The sequence below is a fragment of the Zeugodacus cucurbitae genome, chromosome 2, assembly GCF_028554725.1.
Source record: "Zeugodacus cucurbitae isolate PBARC_wt_2022May chromosome 2, idZeuCucr1.2, whole genome shotgun sequence".
Classification (NCBI taxonomy): domain Eukaryota; kingdom Metazoa; phylum Arthropoda; class Insecta; order Diptera; family Tephritidae; genus Zeugodacus; species Zeugodacus cucurbitae.
In genome coordinates, this window is record NC_071667.1 from 18,663,196 (window position 1) to 18,684,180 (window position 20,985).

At 36.6% G+C, this 20,985-nt stretch overlaps 1 protein-coding gene across 2 annotated transcripts in view; it reads left to right on the plus strand.

The window, feature by feature from the left end:
* The window catches only part of LOC128923089 (cadherin-87A-like), a 231,858-nt gene that overhangs the window by 55,678 nt on the left and 155,195 nt on the right, over positions 1–20,985 (plus strand). For both annotated transcript variants that reach the window (XM_054235551.1, XM_054235544.1), the window contains one exon: positions 3,580–3,680. The gene's annotated coding sequence lies outside the window, so the exon portion shown is untranslated. The remainder of the gene's footprint in view (positions 1–3,579; positions 3,681–20,985) is intronic.

The following is a 20,985-nucleotide window of genomic DNA, read 5'->3' on the forward strand; positions in this document are numbered from 1 at the left end:
TTAAAAGTTGAGATATTTTGATGAAACTTAGTGCCACGCCCACAAAATGACGATAACCGAAATCTTAAGTTTTATATTAAAAATAAGAAACTGAATAGCTGCACTAGTATTGGTATAAAAATGTAAAATGGGCATCTACTTATAGGACAACAACAATATCTCAGGAACTCAGGAACTACTCGACCAATTTGAATGAAATTCGGTTCCTAACATTTTTTCGGCATCCCAATGGTATAATTTGAAAATGGGCCAAATCTGTTCACAACAACGCCTACTTTCACTATACCACAATTTTAAAGTCTATCTGATTCGTTTACATTACAATACATAAATTAAGCACGAGTGAAGATATCGGGAAAAAAGTTTGCAAAGATACTATATTTCTAATGTGACATTGCCCGTCTAAGGGCCGCTGAAATTGGAGTATAACTTTTGAAAGCCCCAACACATTATGAATATGTTTGTAAACGTTCTCGCACATATTTAACTATATTCATACCCTTCGAGCCCAGCATACCTGTGGCTTTGTGTAGGCGTGCGAACGGAATGCGCATCACAATTTTTATCACTTCTCTCCTTCTATTCCAGCACACTGCTATTCGAGCACACTGCCAACAACAAAGGCTTTTTTCTGTGTTATGGCAATCGATGAGTAGATGTGGTGAATGTTGAGTGGTTTGACGAAAATTGGTCGAAATTCAATGGAGAGTCGAGTGCGTATACTCGAATAGATATATATGTATACAACAACAAAGTGCTTACCATTTCAGCTTTCAGCTAAGTTCTGGGCTGTGGATTGGTGTGTTGTCGATAGAGAGAAGAGTGCGGGTGAGTCCCATTTTTGCTGCTACAAACTTGCCATCAATTATTTCATATTCAGAAATTTAACAAGGCCAAAAGTCTTGTACTTCACAGTCACATCCACGCACACACACATGTTCCAGTAGGTTCGTGATCGGTTTATTGAATTTGCCCCACAACCCACACCACTTTATTCTGTCTATCCTGGTTGGTTAAAGTTTCGACCTACACCTCACACACGTGCATACAAACATATGTATGAACAATATATACAATTCCATATACATACATATACAAAGTTTGTGAGTTGGGTAGTTAGTTAGTTTGCTGCTAGTGCTGAGTTGAGTTTGTTATTTGGTGCTGTTGCACGTTTACCGGCAGCATTGGTATTTCCACGTTGCTGTTGTTGCCAAAAGTACGCAAAATGCCAAAGTCGTCGACAGTCGCCGCTGCCATTGCTTAACTTACTTCATAAGCACTTGTCTTAAGCCACGCATCTGCCTGCCGAAGTGTTCGTGTTTGTGTGTGTTAAAAGCTTCAAGAATTTGTGGCATCGTCTGTGGTGCTTAATTAAAAATGAGTGTTTTGCTTTTTGTTACATTTTACTTTGTTGTAAGCGTTTTAAGTATCTATTGCTGTGGTCCAAAATTAGCACCAGCTTCTTCTCGGTTCCCACATTTCGAATTCTGAATCTCTACATTTTATATTATGCGTCAAATTTTTTTAAAAGCTTTAACTTAATTTTGCTCATTAAAAGTTTTGGCGTTTAAGGTTAAGGTCACACAATTTGTGGAAGGTGAGACACGTAAAAAATTACATTTTACGATTTTTGTTTTCATTTTTTGTTTGCCACAAATCCATAGCTTTTGGGAATAATTTTTGCAGAATTATCAATATGACGAAATAATTCTACTGAATTAATTTTTTTTCTAAAAACAGGTGGCAACCATAATTTTCAAAACTTCTAAAAACTTTGAAAACTTTTGAATGGACTTCAGTAACACGGAAAATCGGAAAATTAAAATTTAATGAGGAATGTTTATTATCATTCGAAAGAACATTCTTTGGCATTTATTTTATAAAGATTATCTCTGATATCACACGATCTTGGTGTCCAATCGACTAGGCCAAAAGGTTAAATTATATGCTCACTGAAATGTTCTCTCAATAAATCCATTGATTGATGCGGTGAGTGGGAAGTGGCGCCGTCTTGTTCAAGCCAAATGTCGCTGAGATCACGAGCGGCAATGCGTGCTGGACGCGGTCTATCCGGTCGAATAATTAATGCTGGGCCTTAAGATTGGTGATGGTGTTTCGAATAGTACGCTCAGTAGGCCGATTATGTTGACCATAAATTGAACGAAGAACGCAAAACACCTTCTATACAGAACGCTAATTTTCGTAATAAACTTGAACATTTTGTAAACGTTGTTCAGGCGTAAGTCTTTCTATGATGAAATGCCAATAACACAAAACAAAAATAGCATGAAAAATAGCTTGACACGACTCACGTGTGATCTTTGAAAAAAGTACCACTACTTGGATCACCCGTTACCCGTTGGCATGGACGCTTTGTAAGTAATGATTTATGTAAATCGCTTTGGATCTTCGCAAGCTGCAGAAGATGTACTCTCTTTCAGAGATAGATAAGAGAAGTCATTGCGATTTTCATAAAACCTTTATTTGACCAATACATTTGCAAGGGTCGGGATGTTAATGAAGGCATGTTATAATAACAGATACAAAGTTGTGGAAAGACTATACTTTGTCTTTCACATTTAGCTCAAGTGTGTCGGATTTTTCGTCAAACCCAGAGTTCGCTGAATCTTGTTAACATACCTCTACTCTATGTGAAACATGCCAGCAACTTTCCTTCCTCTCTGCAACTAGCTTCAGCTGCCTTCTGCAATTCAAAGTAGAATAGAGCTGCGGTGGACAGAAACCCACTACAAGCACTGCCAAGTGTAAAAATGTCACAAATTCGGTACATCACTGTACAAAATTATGAGTTTGTTGCATGGCTAAACCTTGTAGGATATCTTACATTACTCCTATAAATTATGCCTCTACATGCATACACAGAAGGTTAGTTTGTCTTTTTCAGTAAATGTATGCATGCTAATTCTTTTCGGTGCTTCCCCAAATTTGACACTATTTTTCTTTTCTTTTCTGTGCTTAAATCCATAATTTCTTGAATGTCACCAAAACGCTCATAAATTATGTGTAATATACTTTTGTCATATCAGCTGACTGCACATAACGATAAATGTGAGCAAAAAAGGTGAAATAATGCAAGTAATACCCTTACTTACTTTGACTTACGAGCGAAATAAAGCCAAAATTTGACAACGGAAAAATTATTCTGCATAGTCTACATTTAATGTTGGAGTGTAGTTATGTGTGATTTTATATGCATATGTATCTAATGCACTATTTAGCTGGAAATAACGGTTAATTTTCATAACTTTGTAATACAGTTGGATTAATTATATTTCAGTCGTGGGCTGAAATGAAGCAGGGTGGCTGACTGGTATAAGTGTAGTTAAATATTCAGGTTTTATAGGTGAAATTGAATGGAGTAAAGTTCGCTGTGATAATGCCAATTTTATTTTATCTGATTCACTGAACATTTCTCAAAGCAGTTTTGGTATTTCCTTGCTTGAAGCAGCTTTTGTATATCTTAAAAGTGGCAGGTGTAAGTTTATTGCAAATTATTATTAAATTAACTCCGCTTTTTCTATTTTTCTAATAAAAATCTTATTTTCTCTTTTATTTCAGCATACAATTTTTATGCCCGTTGAGTTAAACTAAAACTTCCATATGAATTCGTTTCATAACATTTAAAACAACATAAGGACATATAAGCCAGTTAATTAAAGGTAAGTGAATTTTATTCTGTTTATTCTTTTTATTTTGAAAAAAACTGCTTTTGAAATCAAAGAGCGATAACTTCTTCAAATATTCTCAATAAGTATATAATATCATGAGATATCAATGGACATCTATCAATAATCTCCCCTCTGAAATATTCTCATATATTATTTTACGGCAGAGCAAAATTAATGTAATACCTTAAGATTGTAATTGGGAAACCGGTTTCTGTCCTTCACACTGATGTCTACTCGATTAACTATTAGGTTAAACATTTTTGTTTTTGCTGTTTAGAATTGCATTCCATTTTTATCTCGATTCGTATTTGGTAAAAAATTAATATAAAACAAGTAAGGAAAGGCTAAGTCCACCGTATTTTTGAAAAACCTATAATTAGGTATATGGGAGCTAGGAGATGTTATGACCCGATTTTAATAATTTTTTAACAGAACACTATTATAAAAAAACAATTTCCTCTGAATTACTTCAAAATATCTGAGTGATTTACCCAAATTTTCGGTTAAAATTTACCCTTAGGCGCTGAGTTCAACATGTTCGATATCTGGGGCCTTGAAAAGTTATAGTCCGTTTTCGACAAGTGAAGTCAGAGATGATATGTACTATTTGTTTTTGTAAAGTTTTATTCCGATATCTTCATTGGTTCCTTATGTGTACATGATAAAGTGAAGGAATCAGATGGAATTCAAATTTGAGTTATAAGGCAAGTAGTCAAGGTTGTGAACCGATTTCGCCCATTTTTTATCCGTGTTATCAGCGTGTAAAGAAAATATTATATACCGAATTTCATTGAAATCTGTCGAGTAGTTCCTGAGGTATGGTTTTTGACCCATAAGTGAGCGATGCCACCCATTTTTCATTTTGTAAAAAAATCTGAGTGCAGCTTACTTCTACTATTATTTCTGTGAAATTTAGAGTTTCTGTCGTTTTTCGTTAGTGCGTTAACCCACTTTTAGTAATTTTCAACCTAACCTTTGTATGGGAGGTGGGCGTGTTTATTATCCGATTTGAACTATTTCATGGTGTGTGGTGGGGTACGTAAGAGAACTGACTGTAGAAAGTTTGGTTTATATAGCTGTATTGGTTTGCGAGTTATATATAAATAACCGATTTGTGGGCGGGGCCACTTCGCCAAAAAAACTACACCCAAATATGCCCCTTCTTAGTGCGATCCCTTATTCCAAATTTTACTTTTATAACTTCATTTATGGCTTAGTTATGACTAGGGATGGCAAAAAATTTTTTTAATCGATTAAATAATCAAATGATTAATTGCAAGATGTAAAAAAATAATTGCAATTAATTGCAATTAATGTAAAAAAAATCGATTAATCGATTAATTCCAATGTTTGCAACTTTGCGTAAAAATAAAACCAATAAAATATAGGAGACTATATTCTTATTTCAGACATTCAAATTGTGTTTGTATATCCACAAAAACAAAAACGGAAATAAAATTAAAACATCGTATTAAAAATTCATTTGTCTTAGCATAAAGGAAAATATATTCATTGAATATATTCAGAAAATTTAGAAGTATGTTCAACCAAGTTTAAAGAAAAAGCAATTTCGATAAACTTTTTGTTGTCAAACGATTGCGTTTTTCGGTCGCAGTTGCACCCGCTTTTGAGAAAAGCCGCTTAGCTGGTACTCAGGTACCAAGTAGATGACAATACTTTTTTGAAAGTCCGTACAGTTTGGGTAAACGGTTTTCATTTCTTCCCAAGCATAAATAGTGTTTCGACTTAGTTCTAATACCTGACAATTGAAATAAAAGCTCAATTCATCTTGTGGAGATGTAAAATCGTTGTCCTTCCTCCTTCTTGTGTGCACTAGAGTGCACAAAATGGTGTCAGTGTCATCATCACTTAGGGAAACATTGTCTTTACTCCAAGATTGCAGAGTCTAATTTGTACACATATATTTATATATAACTAGAAGAAATTTAAAATGTAATACCGATTGCTCCGACTTACCACCAATTTGCAGGCTACAGTTGCATGTTTTAATTTTAAATCCTGCAACATATTTGAAGTTTTATTAGAAAATTTTAAATTTTTGCAGCAAAGTTGACATTTAACGTAGTTATTGCTTATTTTATTAGAAAAATGTCCACACTTCGCTTTTAACTGGCGCCATTGCTCTTCAAACAACTGTACGTAAAATGCGTTTGACTTAACTGTAAATGCAGTGTTACCAGACATTCATTTGTTGATATTAAACTACGTTGACATATTAGAATTAACCGTTTGCAATTTCGACCCTTGTAGCTAACTTAGATGAACATAAAATGTATTAAATTTCAAAATGCTGTTTGCGATTATTTTGCAATTACTCGAGTAATAGTCGAGTAATTAGAAAAGGTGTTTCGATGCAATTAAATCGTAAATTGAATGGAAATAATCGAATAATTTAATCAAATGATTAATCGTTGCCATCCCTAGTTATGACACTTTATGTGTTTTTGGGCGTGGCAATGGTCCGATTTCGCCCTCTCACTACCCCAAGAAACATGTGTTCCAAGTTTCATTAAGATATCTTAATTTTTACTGAGGTTACAGCTTGCACAGACGGACGGACGGACAGACATCCGGATTATAATCGTCACCATGATCATTTTGGTGTATATTACTCTATATCTAACTCGTCTAGTTCTAGAGAGTATAAAAATTAAACTAATTTTTTTATTTTATATGGTAAATCGATATAAATCAGCGCGTTAATCGATCAATTGATCAATTAACTCCTTTGCGAAAAGGCTATAACAAACAATAAAACTTTGAATAACAATTGTAATTAAAGCAAATTCAATTATTAATTGTTCCAAAGGTCATAAAATAAACAAGACTTTTTGGTTTCAGAACTCACAAAAGATGACGACCTCAAAACATTTTCTAATTTACCTAAAAATCAATCGTAGAGATTACCGAATATCTCCTGATCAATACACATTCATCAACTTAATATCACCGTAACTTACTGTATAGCGTATACTGGAAAATATCTCCATAAACATGTTATGTACTCCATATTGCAATCAAATTATTATGGCTGTCATAAAATAATTTTTTACTATAAAACTGTAAATTTTAAAGTTTTTCTATTTCATTGAACACTCTCGCTCTTGTGTGTGGCACTCCTTTTACTCCGCGGCTATTAAATAGCTTAAATAGCATATTTTCGCTATTATTGCGAATTGGCGATGATTCGAACGATTTATAATCTAAACTGAAGTATAAAATTACACCACTTTTGCGATCAATTCGCTTGGAGCAGCAAGTGCCCATGCTAGGGGGTGACATTTCTAAAAGGTTATTTCTAAAAAGTCTTTTTTAACATGAGAACAGATCTCGTGAATTCAATATGACATATTCTAATTTGTTAGATTTAATAATTTATACTAGAGGTGTACTTATAAATAGAGCAGTTCTTAATTTACCTAAATATCCCATACAATATTTCTCGAGCTTATTTTGAAAAATATTGCGACCATCATCTATTATATCTGAATATAGGGATACCCTATCCATCTTTTGAATTAATATAAAATACTTACGCAATATGATTAGTTTTCAATGTACTAGCTGTCTTTCATAAGAACATATAATTTCTAGGGAACCCTGACTAGATTCATCTTTTCTAGAAAAGTTTGTCGAAAAATCGGGGCGAATTGGCGTTATGATAAGTCATAGCCACTCTGAGCAAAATCTGCTCTCACAAAATCAACTACATTAAAAGTCAAGAACTAGCATAAAATAAAAGACTGTACTGTATGGCAGCCTACGACCAACTCTTCTGAAATATATATTATAACCCTACTAATATGTCATGATGAAAAAATATGGATTTTGAATAAAAAAGCATCCGATGTGACGGTTCTAGAAAACAAGTCTTTAAAAGATTGGTCAACAAATCTTGGAAGCATCAAATATAACATCAAATAGATTGATATAATTGCTGTACAAGTGATCGTTGGCTCTCCAGCGTTGATATTATCATGTAAACAACGACCGACTCTACTGAGATTTTAACTTTAAAAATTCAAAAATTAAGGACAGAATGTTCCAGGAAAGTTATATTGTCATTATAAATGGGTCGTAATCATATTCTTAATCGTCAGAAAAAAAGAGTTGTGTTTCGTTAGCAAGCTTTTCACAACCCTATCGAAATATGTGACCTACCTAATGTTCTGAGTCAATTGGTTAAAAATATACGTATTGTTAAAAACAGACGGCAGTAAAAAGCAACCTCGTTAAATGAAAGAATATCAGAAGGCGATGAACTCTGCTTATTGTATCCGGCAGCGCATAAAACTCACTTGTTCACTTGTAAATGAATGTAATGAACGAGTTAAAGTGACTACTGCACCGCACACTCGAAATAATTTTTCATGTGACTTCAAAGTCTCGCTATTCGTTTGTGATAAAGTGCTCATGAAGAAAATACATAAAACACACACACACATATATGTATATACAGGCGCTCATGGCCGACATTTTGGACTTAAATGCGTAAGGAGCTCATATCTCACTGACTGCGGCTACTGTCTGCTATGCCCAACTTATCTGCACTTGGAAGAAAATAAAAAATAATAAAAATAAAAGAAGTAAAAATAAAATGTGAAGAAATGCTAAAAGCTGCATTTAGAGTTGAAAATCTCGTCAATTTTTATTTTTCTCCATCAAGTCAACCCACCACTTCTTAACTACTTGCGTATTTACGTACTTAAGCCATTTTTCATTCTCTTGCCACATTTTTACGCGCAAAGCTTAGATTGAGTGAACGCGGTAAAGTTCGTAAAAGTTCTCAAATTAAAATAGGAAAAATTAGAGGAATTATTTTAGTTTAGACAAAAGCGACAGAAAAGAACGAAATAACACCATGCCAGCTTGGCACAAAATTCGCAGAGTCTTAAGTACGTACCAGCATACACATACATACTAAGTATGTGAGCAGTAGAGTAGAAGTATACATATATTTGTACAGTTAGCCAAAGGAAGCATGTCAAACTGTGCTAACACTCAACTCAGTTCCAGAGTGGTAAGCAAATACGTAGCTTAGAAACACAGAGTTGCAAACGTAAAAAGATAATCTGTATATAAACTAGTCAATACCACTTGTGTGTGTCCAAAGACAATGCTCCAAGTCCCACTGCTGCAGTCATACTTCGATTTTTTATTCATTTTCTGCTGGCCTTATTTGTAGTGCGCACATGGCAACACATTTTTTCTTTGACACTATGCAGGTGATGTCTCGAACATCAGCGCCAACTGGTCTCCGAGCAATGAAAGAATTTGCAAAGCACAAATAAGAGCCAAACATACATATTTACACGTGTTTACTCATACTACCTAAAGATATGTATTAATCAACACATAAATCTTTCTATGCGCTGAATTAGTGGTGGACCTTGTGCATTACCCAGCATAAGTTATTTAAGTTAGGTTAGTTTAGTTTGCCCTGTAATTTGTCACATTCATCAGAGGTATTCTGATTTTTTATTTTACGTAGAATTTCCCCTCTATGGGAACCCGGCTTTTCATCTGAAAGGTTTTCTTTAATGCAGAATCGCTTGCTCTAAAACAAACCTTCGCTGGCAACATATTAGCAAGCTTTTCAACTTTTATCTGAATTTGTAGATCCTTGAAACAAATATTTCGGTGCTGTTTTCCTGTTTTAATGGATGTTTCGATATGAGTTGGTTAATATATTTCATTTTCCAGATTTGGTGTTTGTCCTGATTGCTCTAACGGATGAATAATCAATTTAAACCCCGATGCTTTTGGATTTTAGCGATTTCATAATGACAATCATAAATTTTGGCAGAGTCATTTACATCAATATTTGAACTGTGCTGTTTGTCAAAAAAATGAGCAGACATTACGACATACTTTTCTTCGACAGCGTTTAATCCAAATCCACCTCCCTAAGTTTTGTTAGGTTATATAATTTTTTGTCTGCCTTTTGTATTACTTCCCGTTAACGGACGAAATTTAGTATATATCCATGTGTTTAAGTGAGTAGTGTGATTATTGTCTAAATCGTAAATGTTGACATACATACATACTCGTTCACATATTTATCAACAAATATTTGCAAATTCATATAGGTGATGCCCGCAAGCAGCACTTTGTAAGACAGCAGTTTTCGAAGGATAAGACCACTGCAACAGCTAACATGTATTTTTGTGCATACAACCTGTAGGCATAACCAAAATTGAGCAAGGATGGAAGTGATAAAATCAAGTAGAAAAGAACGAAGGATACTAAACAGACATTGTAGAAGTAAAAGAACTAGACATGAAATGGAAGTATATTAGTTCAAAAATGATATTTGAGCGTGGTAGGCGTGGTTGCAAACGTGTCTCCGATATTTTTCGGATATTCGATAAAAACGGTTAAATGGGTATTATACAAAAAAATCTTGACTTTTAAATAAAAGTAGTTTTTGAGATCCTCTCTTTGGATATTTCGTGCCATATTGATCTCTGTAGAGGAGTCAAGTTACTTCATCGATTCTCTAGTAAAAAATGGTCCAATTAATCAAACTCGGAGGAATAATCTTTAAAAGGGATAAGAACATACGGTTTTTGAGGTTCTTGACTCGGTTTCAAATCTATGGCAGGCTGGTTAAGGAGCTCAGTAGATCCAAGTAGAAATTACGCTTTTACTTTTTCACCAACGATATATCAACAACTTTATTATTCTCTTTTAATGAAGATTCTTACACTTTTGTTCCGATTTCACTTTTGTTTCCGATTTCTCTTTTTCATTATCCACATTTATAGGCCATTTTTCTGACTTTTCTGATTGGTTTTCAGATGCTGTTTTCAAGAGGAAAAATAAAACAGAAAGATTTTTTCAAATTCCTTTATTGCTAACTCAATTCTGTTGCTCATCTTTTGCTTGTTTGCCATTTTTTTTTGCATTTTGATTACTTGATTTTCCTAGACATGCTTTTGAGTTGTCTTCATTTCTTGTTTTTGTTTTTCATTTTCATTATTATTTTCACACAAAGTAAAATGCAAATACACATGCTTTTCATGCCTTCGTCCTTTTGTCGTGGCCTACATTCGTTTTGTGGAAATCTTGAAATATTTATTCTGCTTGTGTGCATATTCTTTGTGTTTATTACCTTAGTGTGGTATTTGCGAAAGCCGAAAGAAGTCTGTTTATGTGCGCTTTCTAAGTACTGAGCTTGATATGTGGAACTTATTCTGTTCAAAATTATGGTATTCTGACAGTGAATCCGAAAGATCTATAATCAGCCTTAATAAATATGAATTTTATGATATATTGAAGACCAAAATATTCATCAAACGGTTAATTAAATTATCGTATAGAAAAATCGACAATATCTAGAGTTTGATTCTAAGATGTAATTGAGAGATAAGTATTACTTGTAGATCGCAGAAACACCAATTTCCAAATTTCCCAAAATTTTCTGGAATTCCAAAATATATATTTGAATATTTTAAAAAGCGCCAAACTCTGGTCATTTCACCTCATTCTCTCCATACAATTTAGAACTAAATCTTATTGAAGTCTAACTAGATAATAGTTTCTCAAAGATTTTATGTCTATTACTATCTATTACAACAGCATTATGTTAATTGAGATTTTCAAATATGCAAATGAGACTTAGAGCCCACCAGCTGCGGTGTGGCACGAAATGAAAACAAATTTCAACAATCATCAGATGGTTATCTTCTTTTACAACAAAAACTCACATATGCAGCATAATATTTTCTCAGCACTTGACTCCTCGTATTATTGTTATGTTAAAAAAATCTTGAAATTGCAGCTTTGCATTGGAAGCTGTAAAAGAGGAAGCGGTGAGATGAGAAAAGTAAGACTAATGTCAAGTAAAATGACGCCAGCATGGCTAAACTAATAAGATTATGAGCGTTTATATAACGAATGGGAAGTAGCACACGGTGCAGAATTGTGTTAACAGGTGCACAGTGAGGGATTGTTAGATATTAATGACTCTAAGAAATGAAAATGTTTGAGGCTATAAAGTACTAGACTTTCAATCTGTGAGTATGGCTTTCTAAAGCTTTTCCACATAGAGATACTATAAATACGTTTTGTACATTAAATGCCTTCAGATACAGTCTTAATAATAGTTTGCAGTTCTGCCTGGAAAATATTGTAGAAATTTAGTAAAGATACAATTTCTTTGAACCCAAACTTCGGGTCTCAAACTTATCATCTAAAGGCTGTGGAATAGAGTAATCTGAATAGAACTAGACCTCATAGTAAACCACCTGCTTTACGGATATTTCAAACATATTCTCGGTGGAATATTAATTTCACAGTTGACAAGCTGCTTGTATAGTGAGTTCGCATATCTTGCGGATTCCTCTCGAGCTGGAGTTTTAAAGAGTAAAGATTATATGGTGACTGTCCCGAAGTCCTTGCTAACGCATATATGGATTCACGCCACCTGAATGTTCTTCTTCTTCTTCTTGACTGGCGTAGACACCGCTTACGCGGTTATAGCCGAGTACAAAACAGAGCGCCACATATCCCTCCTTCTGGCAGTTTGGCGCCAATTGGTTATACCAAGCGAAGCCAGGTCCCTCTCCACCTGGTCCTTCCATCGGAGTGGAGGTCTCCCTCTTCCTCGGCTTCAACCAGCGGGTACTGCATCGAATACTTTCAGAGCTGGAGCACTTTCATCCATTCGAACAACATGACCTAGCCAGCGTAGCCGCTGTTTTCTTATTCGCTGGACTATGTCTATGCCGTCGAATAACACATACAGCTCATCGTTCCATCGTCTGCGGTATTCGCCGTTGCCAATGTTTAAGGGACCATAAATCTTCCGCAAAACCTTTTTCTCGAAAACTCCTAGTGCCGTCTCATCGAATGTTGACATCGTCCACGCTTCTGCACCATAAAGTAGGACGGGAATGATGAGAGACTTGTAGAGTTTGGTTTTTGTTCGTCGAGAGAGGACTTTACTTTTCAATTGCCTACTTAGTCCAAAGTAGCACCTGTTGGCAAGAGTGATTCTGCGTTGGATTTCCTGGCTGACATTGTTATTGCTGTTAATGCTGGTTCCCAGGTAGACGAAACTAGCTACAACCTCAACAGTGACGTGAGACCCAAGACGCGAATGCGCTGACTGTTTGTTTGATGATAGGAGATATTTCGTCTTGCCCTCGTTCACCACCAGACCCATACGCTTCGCCTGAATGTAAATGAGAACAAATATATCTGGAAATATACTGTCAGACTAAGGAGAGCCGTCTGCAACTTAACGAGATCTTTAAAGAATAAATTAATAAATATATTCTACATTGGTAACCTTAGAGCGTCTGCCTGAAACAAAACTTATCATCCGTCGTTAATAAAATTTGGGTTTCGAATTAAGCTTTGACAGTTGCTATAGCGTCGAACAGAGAGCATTAGTCTCTTAAATCATTTAAGGTTCATGGACGTTCTTAAGACTACGTTCTAAAATTTCGTAAGGTGTATTTAGGGTATTTCGAAGTATGGACAAATTGAGGTCTGGGAGAAACCCTTGGCGGTTTATTCGGTGGGGTCTCAACTGAAATTTCAGCTTTATGTTTTCTTCGCCAAATTAAAGAAAATCTAAAATTGGGGTTCATAAAAATAAAATCTTCAGTCCAAAAACTTTGGCACCAAGTGCATAGCCTCACGAGTTTTTAAAGATTAATGATTGATTTGATAGAAATATCAAATCATCAATCGCATATTTGAAAATCTCAACTCCTACGCAAAGTTGCAAGGCACACTGGCAAAATAAAAAGTCATTGATTTAACAGCAAGCAAAGAAAAATTGAGCAGTTAAATTTACATTGCATGCAACATGTTGCACTATTGAAAGTCAACTGCAAATTGGCATAGTTTTGATTGTAAAATACCAACGCTGAATGTGGAAAAAAGCAAATGTAACGAACTCCAAAGAGAGGAATGGAAGGAAGGCACTCAGTGCGTCTTGATTTGCAACATTTGTTAGTGTTGCACATTCGATATGCCTGCCACGCAAGTTGACGCACAAAAGCGCTGTGTTAAGTGCGAAAGCGGGCGAAAGAGTTGAAAACTGTCTTTGCAACGTGATGCAATGCAACATTAGAGACTTTTTATAACTAACAAATACACTTTTATAACTACATACATATATAAGCCGGTTGCGTGTGACATTGAAAAATTATGAACAAATTGCAGCAAATGAGCTTGCATATTATATAACAGAAATACCTACTTATTTAAATGTAATTATATAGCTCATAGTATATTATTAATGTAACAGATAGAAAAAAAATAACAACAATAACAAAGCTGATAATTGAATGATTGTATTACCATAAATTCAGAAAATTTGCTTTACAGTTATTATTGTTAGACACAGGCATTATTTGTTTTTATTACCAGTCTGGCATTATTTTTTGTATTTTTTCTGCTTATTATTATTATTTTATTATTACATTCACCAACTGTTAGCACATTTTACTGCACAATCTGTTTACTGTTCTATTATTGTGACATTAAATGAGCAACACAAGTGGAATTTGCGTGGTTTTCGCCACTTGCAGCCACTCGAACGGGCCACAAGAAAAGCGAAATTAAAAAGCGAAGAAGAAGACGAAGAATTGAAAAGAAAACAACTTGGCAACCCTGCCATTGCACAATGCATTCGCCCACGAACCGTTAGACAAATATTGAACTAATACAGTCAAGTGAGGATGAGCAGCATCGTTGGTTGAAGACAGAGGTAGGGATTATTTTCCATGGGCCAGTAATAAGCATACGGATTAAATGGTTGTTTAAGATATAGGAAAGTATCTAGAGGAACCAAGTTCTGAAAACAAAAACGTCTTGAAATACCACTTACACAAACTTCCTGGTCTCCAGCCACCTCAAAATGCTTGGTAACATATTTCAAACGTCAGGAAGAGAACTCGACCTTGACTGTCTATCTGAGAAAAAGGGGCTTACTGGAAGACAATAAAGATAACCATCTCAACGATTCGCCTCTCTACAAGTCGGTTTAAATCTACACCGTCGAGTTAGATGGTGACCAGTACCGTCAACAATTAGTCTAAATGAAACAATCGCCCATAAATGGGCAGCTATTGACAATAAGAGAGGAATTGTATTCCATCAGGACAACGTCAAGACACACACTTTGATAGCGCTAAGTCCGAACCCGAGGTCCATTTAACCCCATGAGAACAGGGTTTTGACATAATCAAAAAAAAAACACAGTTTTTAAAAATTCAAAAGGGAATGAGAAATTACGTTTAAAATGGTAAGAAATTATCGAACAAAACGCTGGATTCCAACTATGCTAAACAAAATATTCAATTTAATGCAAAAATAATGAATTCATTTTTACAGGACCTATTATTATTAATTGCTAATTGTCTATAGGAGGATAGGATCATGTGTAGAAGTTCACGCAAGTGAGGAAAGTTTTTGATTGTCATTCACTTGGGAGTGGCCAGAAACGATTCTTCTCCACATGGTTCAAGCAGCTCACGACTTCCGGTTTTAGACAAAGTATCCTCTGGGTAGCCAACAGACATCCGTTTGAAGGCGAGCTAAAGTGAGAAGGCGAAGTCCGCTTATGCGGTTGTGCGAAGGGTTTGGGACCCACCACATAAAAACACCCCCAATGAAAAATCTACGAAAGCCGCGGATGAGACACCCCCCTTTTGATGACGACCCCTGCAAACGTTTTAAGGATAATAATATAAGGGCATGCACCTGGAATGTCCGGACCCTTAATTAGGAAGGTGCCTCTGCCCAGCTGGTTGATGTCCTCATACGACTCAAGGCTGACATCACTGCCATCCAAGAAGTGCGATGGACGGGACAAGGACGGAAGAAGGTGGGTCCTTGTGACATCTACTACAGCGGCCATATAAAGGAGCGCAAATTTGGTGTTGGATTTGTGGTGGGAGAGAGACTCCGTCGCAGAGTCCTGGCATTCACCCCGGTGAATGAACGTCTTGCCACAATCCGCATCAAAGCGAGGTTCTTCAACATATCGCTGATTTGCGCCCACGCCCCAACGGAAGAGAAGGACGATGTGACCAAAGATGCTTTCTATGAGCGCCTAGAACGCACCTATGAGCGCTGCCCCCGCCACGATGTACAAGTCGTGCTTGGCGATTTTAACGCCAGGGTGGGTAAAGAAGGTGTCTTTGGCACAACAGTCGGAAAATTCAGCCTCCATGACGAAACATCGCCAAACGGCCTGAGGCTGATCGACTTCGCTGGGGCCCGAAATATGGTCGTCTGTAGTACCAGATTCCAGCATAAGAAAATACATCAAGCTACTTGGCTGTCTCCTGATCGAAACACGCGGAACCAAATCGATCACGTTGTGATAGACGGAAGACATGTCTCCTGTGTTTTAGATGTGCGTACGCTCCGAGGACCAAATATAGACTCGGACCATTATCTGGTCGCAGCGAAGATACGCACCCGCCTCTGTGCAGCAAAGAAAGCCCGTCAACAAACACAAGGAAGGTTCGACGTCGAAAAGCTGCAATCGCAACGACAGCCACGAAATACTCTACTCGACTTGCACTCCTGCTCTCTGAGAGCACTCATCGGCATCTCGGTATAAGGGAACTGTGGAACGGCATCTCAAACTCACTGCGTACCGCTGCTGCCGAAACAATTGGTTTTCGCCAACGACAAAAAACAAGCTGGTACGATGAGTAGTGCCGTCTCGCAGCGTCCTCGCAACGTTGCAAACGACCACAGCACGTGCGGGATGGGATAGATACCGAGAACTGAAGAGGGAAGCGAGACGCATCTGCAGACAAAAAAAGAAAGAGGCCGAAATGCGTGAGTACGAAGAGCTTGAGAAGCTGGCAGACAGAGGGAATGCTCGAAAATTTTATGAAAAAATGAATCGACTTAACGAAGGTTTCAAGACCGGAGCATCCTCATGTAGAGGTGGTAAGGTGGTAATCTGGTAACCGATGTCCAGATCATACTGGGATTATGGAGGGAACACTTCTCCGACCTGCTGAATGGCAGTGAGAGTACAACACCAGGAGATGGCGAACCCGATCCCCCAATCGATGACGATGGAATAGATGTTCCATTACCCGACCATGAAGAAATTCGAATAGCAATTACCCGCTTGAAGAACAACAAAGCGGGGGGGCCGATGGATTACCGGCCGAGCTATTCAAATACGGCGGCGAAGAACTGATAAGGTGCATGCATCAGCTTCTTTGTAGAATATGGTCGGAAGAAAGCATGCCTACGATTGGAATCTTAGTGTGCTCTGCCCAATCCATAAGAAGGGAGACCCCACAATCTGTGCCAATTACCGTGGGATCAGCCTCCTAAATATCGCATACAAGGTTCTATCGAGCGTAATGTGTGAAAGACTAAAGCCCACCGTCAACCAACTGATTGGACCTTATCAGTGTGGCTTTAGACCTGGAAAATCGACAACTGACCAGATATTCACCATGCGCCAGATCTTGGAGAAGACCCGTGAAAAGAGGATCGACACACACAACCTTTTTGTCGATTTTAAAGCAGCTTTCGACAGCACGAAAAGGAGCTGCCTTTATGCCGCGATATCTGAATTTGGTATCCCTGCAAAACTAATACGGCTATGTAAGTTGACGTTGGGCAACACCAAAAGCTCCGTCATGTTTGGGAAGGACCTCTCCGAGCCGTTCGATACCAAACGAGGTTTCAGACAAGGTGACTCACTATCGTGCGACTTCTTTAACCTGATGCTGGAAAAAATTATAAGAGCTGCAGAGCTAAACAGAGAAGGTACAACCTTCTACAAGAGTGTACAGCTCCTGGCTTACGCCGATGATATTGATATCATCAGAAGCAACAACCGCGCCTTTTGTTCTGCTTTTTCCCGCATGGATAAGGAGGCGAAGCGAATGGGTCTGGAGGTGAATGAGGACAAGACGAAATATCTCCTGTCATCAAGCAAACAGTCGGCGCATTCGCGTCTTGGCTCCCACGTCACTGTTGACAGTCATAACTTCGAGGTCGTAGATAATTTCGTATACCTGGGAACAAGCATCAATAACATGAACAATGTCAGCCTCGAAATCCAGCGCAGAATAACTCTTGCCAACAGGTGCTACTTTGGACTGAGTAGGCAATTGAACAGTAAAGTCCTCTCTCGACGAACCAAAATCAAGCTCTACAAGTCGCTTATCATTCCCGTCCTGCTTTACAGTGCAGAAGCTTGGACGATGTCAACATCAGATGAGACGACACTAGGAGTTTTCGAGAGGAAAATTTTGCGCAAGATTTATGGTCCTAAGAACATTGGCAACGGCGAATACCGCAGACGATAGAACGATGAGCTGTACGAGTTATACGACGACATTGACATAGTTCAGCGAATAAAAAGACAGCGGCTACGCTGGCTAGGTCATGTTGTCCGAATGAACGAAAACACTCCAGCCCTGAAAGTGTTCGATGCAGTACCCGCCGGAGGAATGTTATTGTTATGTTATTTACTTGTATAAATATTTTGGCAAAAGAAAAATGTGTCAGAAAGACACAAAAGAAAAATAAGAACGTAACAACTTTTCTCATTTGAACATACACCGTCAACACCACCACAATGGATTATTGTCGTCGTTGCTACAATTTATTTTAGCTTTGATAGAGAATGGGTGGTGAAGTGGTGGGTGCGAAAAAACGAAAAGATTGGTACGAAGCAAAAGCAGTTGAGTATTTACAGCACTATTCTGCGTCGGTTACAACATTTTTGTTACCGCGAAATGAAAGGTTGTCGGCATAAAGTAACTCGCACACACTAGCCTAACGGTTGTAGATCGATGGTTTTAATGTGTGGGGTTGTCTTGTCATCAAAGTCAATACTACTTCAACATGTAACTGTTCCAAGGATTTTATGTCCGTAAACATAAAGTTTACCCAAATTGGAATTAACTTCTACATTCTGAGATAAACTCCCATATTTCGTTCCACTTGGAGGAGAGGAAATGTATTTTCGAATTGGTACTATTGCGTCCTCTTTTCGGATCTAATCAGGTATAATTTAAGATTTTATAAAGTTTGCTTCGAAGATTTCATGCTGGTTACGTCAGAATTTCAATTATTTTACACGTACAAAGTAATAAACTTGTATGATGTACTGCATAAATATGTTTTCCGAAATACTCATACTATACGAGTATAAACTGTGTACTCCAAACAAACTGCGTAAAAGTACAATAAATTGAGCGAGTACTGGCGAAACATTTTCCGGAAGTCTTTCTGACATTGCTTCTTACACGCTGTTTTGTACGCTTGCGGCGAAGAAGTTGAAATTTAATACAAATGTCAAAGACAGCTTCGAAAAGTCGTTTATTTAATATGGTGGCTACACATCATTCATTCCGCTAGCTTCTATGGACGAATACATATATTTTAGCTTGTAATGAAGGCATCGTACATCCGCTGCATATTTGTGGAAGCGGGAAGATTTCAAGTATATTGAAGTCCAGGCTCTAAATGGCTCTTATCTTCTGATTCTGATTTTACATTCTTCTCAGGATTTGGTGATGAGATTTGCATGGAAATCATAATTCACTCTCAAATAGCAGAAATTCTCTTGAGTTCTGAGAACAAGAAAAAATTTTCTCTCATTATCCATAGTAGTTTATAAGATTTGAGCACTGTTCAGATATCTCTTCAAGATAATGCACTTTTAATCTTCCATATATCTGCCACCTCTTTGTTTATGAAAGACAGTTGGGTCCACAATAAAACCATTGCACACAGTTAAATATGCTAAACTCGCCACAGTGCAGCCGAAAGAGGACAGGTACAAAGAAAAGGTGAAGGAAGAAGCGCGAACAGAGTGGACAGAAAAGTTAAGTTAAGTCTGCGACTACGCTTAAAGAACACACCTTTCTTCATGAGAGTTTTCTTTCACGAATTTTTTTCGGTGTCAAATTTTGTACACATTTTCGTTCTATAGGTCAATAACGTATTAGGCTCTTTTGGCTTTTACCTTAACAAAAACACCCTTATCGATATTTTTTAAAGAAAGGGTTCAAGATTACTGTTCAAAAAAATTAAAGGATTAATACGTTCTACACATATTACAGTTAAAAATCTTAGACTCAAAACAAATTGACTACAAAATGAAAAGCAAATGTCATAATTGGGTTAAGCACTCCCAGATATGTTGAGATGTAATCATTTCATCCGCTATCTGCGGGTTTTTATTTAAATAAGATTATCAGCATCACCTTCACAACGCACTACTATTACAGAGCATTTGTGCATCAATAAAAATAGACTTATTTCGAAATAACTGCTCAGGCCAAAATTTTATTATGTCTTACTTTTTTCCATACTCGCATGTTTTTTTTCGTTTTTTTTTTCATAAGGGATATGTGTACACATGTAGCTGTCAGCTTTCCATGTTGTTGACATTGGCTTGTGGGAGTGTTTAGCTTTATTGACATCCTTCGTATTTTTAATATATTCATACGCTAGAGTTGTGTTACTTCGGTTACTTTCGTTTCAAGAGATAATAACAATACAAGAAAAAAGCCAAGGTGGCTGATTAGATTCATGTATTTATGTACTTGTAGGCATACAAGTGTATGCAAATATATGTATTTGGCATATAAAAGCTGTAATATAATATGTTTACAGGTTGTTATGTGGTTACTGAACTGGTACCTTTTGAAGTTTAAAGCTTCAGAAGAACATTGTATTTTACGTAATATAATATTTAAACTTTTCTCTTTAATCTGAAATTAAAGTTTTAATTGTTTTTATAAAGACTAGGAGCTTATAACATTTCAGAGTTACAAAGTGAGGTTACAACTGTAATTTTCTGCTATAAAGAATTTTATAGAAAAATCAATTTTTGGATATCATTAAAAGCTCTTTAAGAGCTCTATTTGCTTCCAAAATACAATAAAAACCTGAAAATTTATAGCTTTTTAGAACTTTACTTGATGAATATAGTCGAATAATAGTTTCTAGCGTTGTACTATTTTGATTTTCAATACTGAGATTAGTTTGAGTTCTCATTTAAACGATATCGGAGATTGCATAGATTTTTTTATAAAAAGCTTTACCACACCGACATTTAGAATTGTTACAAAAAAATACGAAGTAAATCTGCATTTATTCAAGGACATTCGACATTATTCAGGCGCCACTTATAGTTGTTTGGCATCCTTTTGCACTGAATTGCTTTATGTATGTTGCCATAAAATGTATACTTGATGCTACTGGTTTGTAAGTATTTGAGTAAGTCTGTTCGAATGTTGATGGCGGTGTGTGCATT